Consider the following 8173-nt stretch of genomic DNA (forward strand, 5'->3'; position numbering starts at 1 on the left):
TGTGTTCGAGGGATGAGGCAAGCCCAGGGTCCTCCTATGACTCCCTCCCAAAGTTACACTCTTAATATAAGGTTAGAGAAATTTTTTTTTGATGTTTCCATTACTGGTATGTGTATGTGTAGGTGTCCTTTAAAGGACAACAATGAACCTCAGCAGATAATTTTCAAAATCTTTCTTATAAACCCCTAGAGCCCAACCTGATGAGGTTTCTCTACATTATTTGCAGAACTTCGAACTATCACGTGCTTGGATCTGTAAATATTTAAATGGTGTCATTGGGAGAAATTTTGGTTTGTAAAAAGTTCCTGTAGAAATATACTTGAAAACAATTCACGTAATTGTAAACAAATTCTCAGTGACTAAAAATGGCTAGAGAAAGGTGAGGGGTAGGTTCTGTTTACTGGTTTCTTCTCAGCCCCTCTTAGAAGTCTCCGGCTTGTATTTCTAAATGGCTACCTATGGCTTTACCTAACAGTTGTAACTTAAGGACTGCCAGGGCTGATTTCTTTGAGTGAAGGTTGCTGGATTGCTCTTTTTCCCAATAAATATAGAGTCTGATTTATTTCATGTTAAACAGACAAAGATTCCCTTTGAAACATGTAGTCTGAGCGCCAAACACTAGACTCATTGTCTCTGACACAATAAACGCCACATTCAGTCTTTAGGAATGGTGAGCGGTTTGCTTGTATTCAAGAACCAAGTAAGTTTTACACATCCCGAAGAGTGATGCACAGCTGAGTTTTCAATAATGCTAATACTGTGTGTATGAGAGCAGCTTAACACTGTGGCCTGTACAGTGTTGGACCCTGGCTGGTAGTTGCCACTCACGGATCAGCCTTGCACTGACTGCTGGCCGTGAATTGTTTACGGTGTGTGCTAACAGAAACCAGTCACTTCAAATGGAAGTAGAAAGGGTGCCTGTTTATGTTCCAGTTTGCATATGAGTATATAGAATTAGATCAGATTTGTTACATATCCCAGGTGTTATGTGGCATTCAGAATTAGGGACTGCCCTGTGTCTGGCTCTGCGGATGCCAACCCTAGATTGAGTATTTACGCGCAAGTGGTTTATTAGGGAATTGCTCTCAGGAGAAACAGATAAGGGAGTAGGAGAAATGGATCACTGAAAAGAAGGAATCCAAGCAAGGGTGCGATTTCTGGCACAGTTCTCGCCTCAGCTGGATTGTACGGGAAAGCTTTGGAGAATGAATGATAGCTCGTATTTTGTCCTAACTTGAAAGAGAGCTGGGCTTTCCTAAGTCATTCAATGGCTCTGGGCCACCCAAACTAAGAGGTACGCAGGCGCTCAGATACTTCCGGCCTTTTGCACAGGCAGGCAGGCAACATGGCATCTGTGGCTGAGGGCAATCTCCTGAAGATAGTCACAGATGAGGCCCACAGAGGCAAAGGCACAAAGAAGCCGCGGAGGGGGGTGGGTACAGAGAAATGGCCCAAGGATTTCAAGGGGATCTAGGTTTAATATCAACAGTTGTTTGCCTCAGGGATTACTTATCAATCCTGATTAAATGATCCTCAGTCATTAAACAGTTCCTTTAGTGATTCTGATACATTCCTATTAAGAGAACCGTCAATGGGTCCATGACCCTGATATCAGATATTAGCTTAGCCACAGGCTAGAGTGTAGGGAATCTTTCTCCCTACTATTTCTCAAACACACCAGACGTACTTCTGTCTCACAGACTTTGTACTTGTTTCCTCTGCCTGGTTCTCACCCCATGGATTGATTTTTGGTACAAACTGAGAAAAATTTGACTTTGTGATAGAGGGATTTGGCTGTTTCACCCTGACCCAGTCTTGCCGTTACTGAGTAGATGTTGTGTACCTCTTAATATGATGCAATATGAGGTACACAACAGCCTCGTGAAGTAGTCTTGCCCCAGACTATTTAAACAGAATCTCATCAAACCTTTCCCTGACTTCCGGTGTACAATATAAATATTATTGTTTCATACAGTCAGTGTCCCTTGGAACATTGATTTTGCCCACCTTTTTATCATTCGCTTTGCTCATCCTCTCTTCTTGCATCTCAGCCATTTCACCAGAAATAATTTTCCTTCTAAGTATGTCTATTAGCACTGCACTGACCAATATGGTAACCACCAGTCCTGTGGATATGGAGCACTTGAAATATAATTACTAGTCTCAATTGAGATGTGCTGTTAGTATTAAGTGCATACTGGATTTCAAACACCTAGTACAAAAAAAGGGTGAAATATATTATTGATGATTTTTACAATGATTACATATTGAAATCATTTTTGATCTATTAGATTAAATAGATCATTATTAAAATTGATTTTACCTTTAAAAATGTGGCTCTGTACTAGAGCATTTAAATTTACATATTGCTCATTATATTTCTAATGGACAACTTCATTTTAGAATTTTCTTTAATGATGGTCTAATGGTGGCAAATTCTTAAATTTTATTTTGTCTGAAAATGTCTTTATTTTACACTTGCTGTTGAAATCTTTTTTTACGGGATATATTTTGCTAGATTTTTTTCTCATCACATTGAACATACATTTCACTCTTTCTCGTTTCCATTTTTGCTGATAGGACATTAGTTATCATTGTCTCTCCTTTGACACTGACTTGTCTTTCCAGTCTGGCTGTTGTTTGAAAAAACTTCTGGTTTTAGATATTCTAATATTTCATTATGATGAAATCTAGGTATGGATTTCTTTTTATTTATCCTCCTTGGAATTCACTGGATTTCTTAAAACTGTGTATTGGTTTCTTCTGAGAAATTACTAGTCATTATCTCTTTAGATATTACCTCTTCTCCATTCTATTTCTCCCTTCCTTCTGAAACTCCAATTAGACCTATGTTAGACACTTATTTTATCTTCTGTTTTTTTCTACCTATTATATTTTCCATATTTTTGTCTCTGTAATGTGCATATGCATTAATTCTTCATAACTACCTAACATTTTGCTAATACTATAATTTGTGTCTAATCTTCTGGTTTAATTTTTCCATAGAATTTGTTCGTTTCAATGACTTTATTATTATTTTTTGTTACTTGGAATACAATTTGGTTCTTTTGAGACTTGCTTATTTTTGTCTTAGTCTCTTCAGGCTGCTATAATAAAAATACCATAGGGTGGGTGACTTAAATGACAAACATTTATTTCTCATAGCTCTGGAGGCTGGGCAGTCTAAGATCAAGGTGCTGGCAGATTTGTGTCTGGTGAGAGCCTGGTTCCTGGTTCATGGACGGCTATCTTCTCACTGTGTCCTCACATGGAAGAAGGGGTGAAGGAGTTCACTGAGGTCTCTTTTTTAAGGGCACTAACCCATTCATGAGGGCTCCACCCTCATGATCTAATTACCTCCTAAAGTCTCCCACTTCTAACACCATCACATTGGGGTTAGGTTTCAACATATGAATTTTGAGGGGATGCAAGCATTCAGTCTATAGTGTTTTTTAATAGTCTCATGTTCTGTAATCATATTTTATTTTTATTTATTATTTTTTTAACTAAAACAGTTAACAATTTTATTATCACATTTCACAATACAAATGAAAATTGCTTTTTTTTGGGGGGGGTCCCATTAGTCACCTGCCAAAACTATTCTCTCTTTGATAGGACAGGGAGCAAGTCTTCCCTGTCCTGCTGTTAGAAAACACCCAGAGTCACCGCACATGGTCTCCTGGTGAAGTAGGACAAGTAACGTAAAATGGATATAAAGAGGCTCCCCTCTCTCTTTATCTGTCTGGTGGAGTCATTCCTGGCTGAATGGGCACCATCATGGGAAGGGCAGGAGGTCTTATCATTGGGAGCCCACGCATCTTTGGCATGTAGCCCCCCATAGGTGGCCTCATTCTAGGAGCAGGTCCCACTGGCGTCATCCCAGGAGGAGGAGGGCCTATCACTGGCATCATGGGAGGGCTCCCCATATGGGGTGCTGGCATCATACCAGGGCAAGGAGGACCTGGAAGACTGGGGGAGGTGGGATTATTGCTCTTTCAGGAGGAAGAGCAGAGAATGGAGTAGGAGGCATCTTTCCTTGTTGATACGCAGCTCTGGGCCTACTCTTCCGTCCACTTCTGCTAGCAGTCTTGCACATTCTCTTTGTGTCTCCTACCACTGCAGTGTGTCTTCCTCACAGATGGAGAGTCATGGGTGAGGTGTGGATTGCAGGAGTCACAGTAAAACTTCGGCATGTTGCTCTTCAGGCTGTTGGCCATTCCGCCCCCGCCTTTTTTTTTAAGATTTATTTATTTATTTGAGAGAGAGAGAGCACGAACGAGTGCAAGCGGGGGGAGAGGCAGAGGGAAAGAATCTTAAGCAGACTCTGTGCTGAGCATGGAGCCCCACGTGGGGCTCAAGACCCTGAGATCATGACCTGAGCTGAAAACCAAGAGTTGAACACTTAACCGACTGAGCACCCAGGCGCCCCTCCACCCCCTCTTTAATCATATTTTTCACACTTCTTTATTTCTTTAAATATCTTAATCCAATATACTTTTCCATATCCTTTGTCTAATAATGGCAATATCTGAACTCTTCAAAGGTGTGCTTTTGCTCTCTATTATTACCGTAGGCTGTCTCTTATGGTACCTTCTTTTCTTGTTTATTTTGTGATTTCTGACTGTTGTTCATGTTCCTTGAAATATACTTTTTTGGGGGAAGTAGAATTCTTTGGGGCCTGTGTTGAGGTTTGGTTCATTTCAAAAGGATTTCTGTTTCCTTCGTCGAGGAGCCCAGAGGCACTAATAATATGCAACAACTTTAAAATTTCAGTTTCAGGTTATTGGACCATTCAGTTCCTCAAAAATTCGAATTGCTGTAGGGGTCCACTTGTGGCATGAGTTTTCCTTTGAGTTCATCAGAATATCATAAATGGCGGTCTTATGGTTTCTTAAAAATAAAAATAAAGTTCAGAAAATACTTTTCAACTCCTTCTAATTTGTAGTGAGGAATTTTACTTAGCTTGACATCCTCTGTCCTTTCTGTGACTTATCCTCATGGAGTTATTCCTAAACAGAGTTTTTTTCATTCATTCATTATTTAAAAATTTTTTTCTTTTTTTCCTTTTTTAAAAATTTAAATTCAGTTAATTAACATATTGTGTAGTACTGGTTTCAGGAGTAGAACTTAGTGATTCATCACTTACATACAACAACCAGTGCTCATCCCAACAAGTGCCCTCTTCAGTGCCCACCACCATTTCACCCATCCCCCATCCCCTTTCCCTCCAGCAACCCTCAGGTTGTTCTCTATAGCTAAGAGAATCTTATGGTTTGCCCCCCTCTCTGTTTTTATCTTATTTTCCCTTCCCTTCCCCTATGTTCATCTGTTTTGTTTCTTAAATTCCACAGATGGGTGAAATCATGTATTTGTCTTCTCTGACTTATTTCACTTAGCATTATATACTCTAGTTCCATCCATGTTGCAAGTGACAAGATTTCATTCCTTTTGATGGGTGAGTAATATTCAAGTGGATATATATACCATATCTTCTTTATCCATTCATCAGTTGATGGACATTTGGGCTCTTTCCATAATTTGGCTATTGTTGATAATGCTGCTGTAAACATTGGGGTGCATGAGCACCCTTTGAAGCATCATTTTTGTATCCTTTGGATAAATACCTAGTAGTGCAATTGCTGAGTATTACAGTAGTTCTATTTTTACGTTTTTGAGGAACCTCCATACTGTTTTCCAGACTGGTTGTACCAGTTTGCATTCCCATCAACAGCACAAAAGTGTTCCCCTTTCTCTGCACCATCACCAACATCTGTTGTTTCCTGAGTTCATTTTAGCCCTTCTGACAGGTGTGGGGTGGTATCTCATTGTAGTTTTGATTTGTATTTCCCTGATGATGAGTGATGTTGAGCGTCTTTTCATGTGTCTGTTGTCCATTTATAGGTCTTCTTTGGAAAAGTGTCTGTTCATGCCATCTGCCCATTTCTTAACTGGGTTATTTGTTTTTTGGGTGTTGAGTTTGATAAGTTATTTATAGATTTTGGATACTAACCCTTTAATATGTCACTTGCAAATATCTTCACCCATTCTGTTGGTTGTCTTTTAGTTTTGTTGATTGTTTCCTTCACTGTGCAGAAGCTTTTTATCTTCATGTAGTCCCAGTAGCTCATTTTTGGTTTTATTTCCCCTTGCCTCCAGAGACATATCTAGTACCAAGTTGCCGCAGCCCAGGTCAAAGAGGTTTCTGTCTGTTTTTTCCTCTAGGATTTTGATGGTTTCCTGTCTTACATTTAGGTCTTTCATCCATTTTGAATTTATTTTTGTGTATGGTGTAAGAAAGTGGTCCAATTTCATTCTTCTGCATGTTGCTGTTCAGTTTGTCCAACACCATTTCTTGAAGAGACTGTCTTTTTTCCATTGGATAGTCTTTTCCCGTTTTGTTGAAGATTACTTGGCCATACAGTTGTGGGTCCATTTCTGGATTCTGTATTCTGTTCAATTAATCTATGTGTCTGTTTTTGTGCCAATACCATACTGTCTTGATGACTACAGCTTTATAATACAGCTTGAAGTCCGGAATTGTGATGCCTCCGGCTTTGTTTTTCTTTTTCAACTTTACTTTGGCTATTCAGTGTCTTTTGTGGTTCCAAACAAATTTTAAGGTTGTTTCTTTCAGTTCTGTGGGAAATGTTGATGGTATTTTGGTAGGGATTGCATTGAATATGTAGATTTCTTTGGATAGCATAGACATTTTAACAATATTTGTTCTTCTGGGGGGTGGAGGGATGGGGTAACTGGGTGACGGGTATTACGGAGGGCATGTGTTGTGATGAGCACTGGGTGTTATACACAACTAATGAATCATTGAACACTACATCAAAAACTAATGACATACTATATGCTGGCTAGTTGAACATAAAAAAAAGAAAAAAAACCCAGATCCAAAAAACCCCCCAATATTTGATCTTCTAATCCAAGAGCACGGAGTGTTCTTCCATTTCCTGGTGTCTTCTTCAATTGCTTTTGGAAGTGTTCTATAGTTTTCAGCATATAGATCTTTTATCTTTTTGGTTAGATTTATTCCTAGGTATCTCACGGTTTTTGGTGTAATTGTAAATGGGATGGATTCCTTGATTTCTCTTTCTGTTGCTTCATTATTGGTGAATGGAAATGCAACAGATTTCTGTATGTTGATTTTATATCCTGCAAATTTGCTGAATTCATGTATCAGTTCTAGCAACTTTTTGGTGGAGTCTTTCAGGTTTTCTACATAGAGTATCATGGCGTCTGTGCAGAGTGAAAGTTTGGCTCTTCCTTGCTGATCTGGATGCCTTTTATTTCTTTTTGTTGTCAAATTACTGAGGCTAGGATTTCTAGTACAATGTTGAACCATGTGGTGAGAGCGGAAACTGTTGTGTTCCTGACCTTAGGGGAAAAGATTTCAGTTTTTCCCCATTGAGGATGATATTAGCTAAATAGCATTTTATTTTAACCAATGAAAGTTTCCTTGCAAGTTTTTTTTTTTTTAGCTTTGAGTGAAATTGAAAAATTATATTTGCAATAAGTTTTATAGTTACTTTCCACATTAAATTGTTTTCTATACATACTGACAGCAGTGCCTTTATATTTTGACTTTTGACTTCTCAAAGCCTCTTTCAACTTCTTCAGCTATAGAATGTACTTCAGGACGTTTCTATCTGGGGTACATTTGTGGTATTTGTGCTGAATCCTTGCATGAGAAGTTTTTTCTGTTGGTTTTGTTTGTAAAGGAGAAGTTGACTAAGTTTGGGATTTGGGCTCACTAGGATTTTTCCCCTCAACATTTTGCAGACACACCTCCATTTTCTTCTGGAATTTAAGCATGTGATGAAGACTGAGGCAAACTTGAATTTTTTCCTTTCTAGGTAAGCTTTTCTTCTTCTTACATCTTATAGAACTTTTCTTTATCCGCATAGTTAAAATAGTTTGCCCTTTTGTGTCTAGAAAAGGTTTCTATTTCAATAACTGTTCCTGGAACATGATGAACCCTGTTTTTTTTTTTTTTTTTTTTTTTTTTTTTTTTTAAATAGAATCAGGCCTTTTTTTTTTTAAGATCCAGAAAATTTTTCTTCTTTTTCTTTTTTCTATATTTTGTTTGTTTGTGGGTCCTACTGTTTCTGACTTCTTTGTTCAAGGCACCATCAATCTTAGGTTGGATTTTATTCCCTGTTCTTGT

The 8173-nt window shown here is 38.5% G+C and overlaps 1 pseudogene; it reads right to left on the reverse strand.

The window, feature by feature from the left end:
* Positions 1-3734: 3734 nt before the first annotated feature.
* On the reverse strand, positions 3735-4193 carry LOC123803380 (U1 small nuclear ribonucleoprotein C pseudogene; annotated as a pseudogene).
* Between the last annotated feature and the right edge of the window lie 3980 nt (positions 4194-8173).

The sequence above is a fragment of the Ursus americanus genome, chromosome 18 (genome assembly GCF_024610735.1).
Source record: "Ursus americanus isolate L20-20 chromosome 18, mUrsAme1.1.p, whole genome shotgun sequence".
Taxonomy (NCBI): domain Eukaryota; kingdom Metazoa; phylum Chordata; class Mammalia; order Carnivora; family Ursidae; genus Ursus; species Ursus americanus.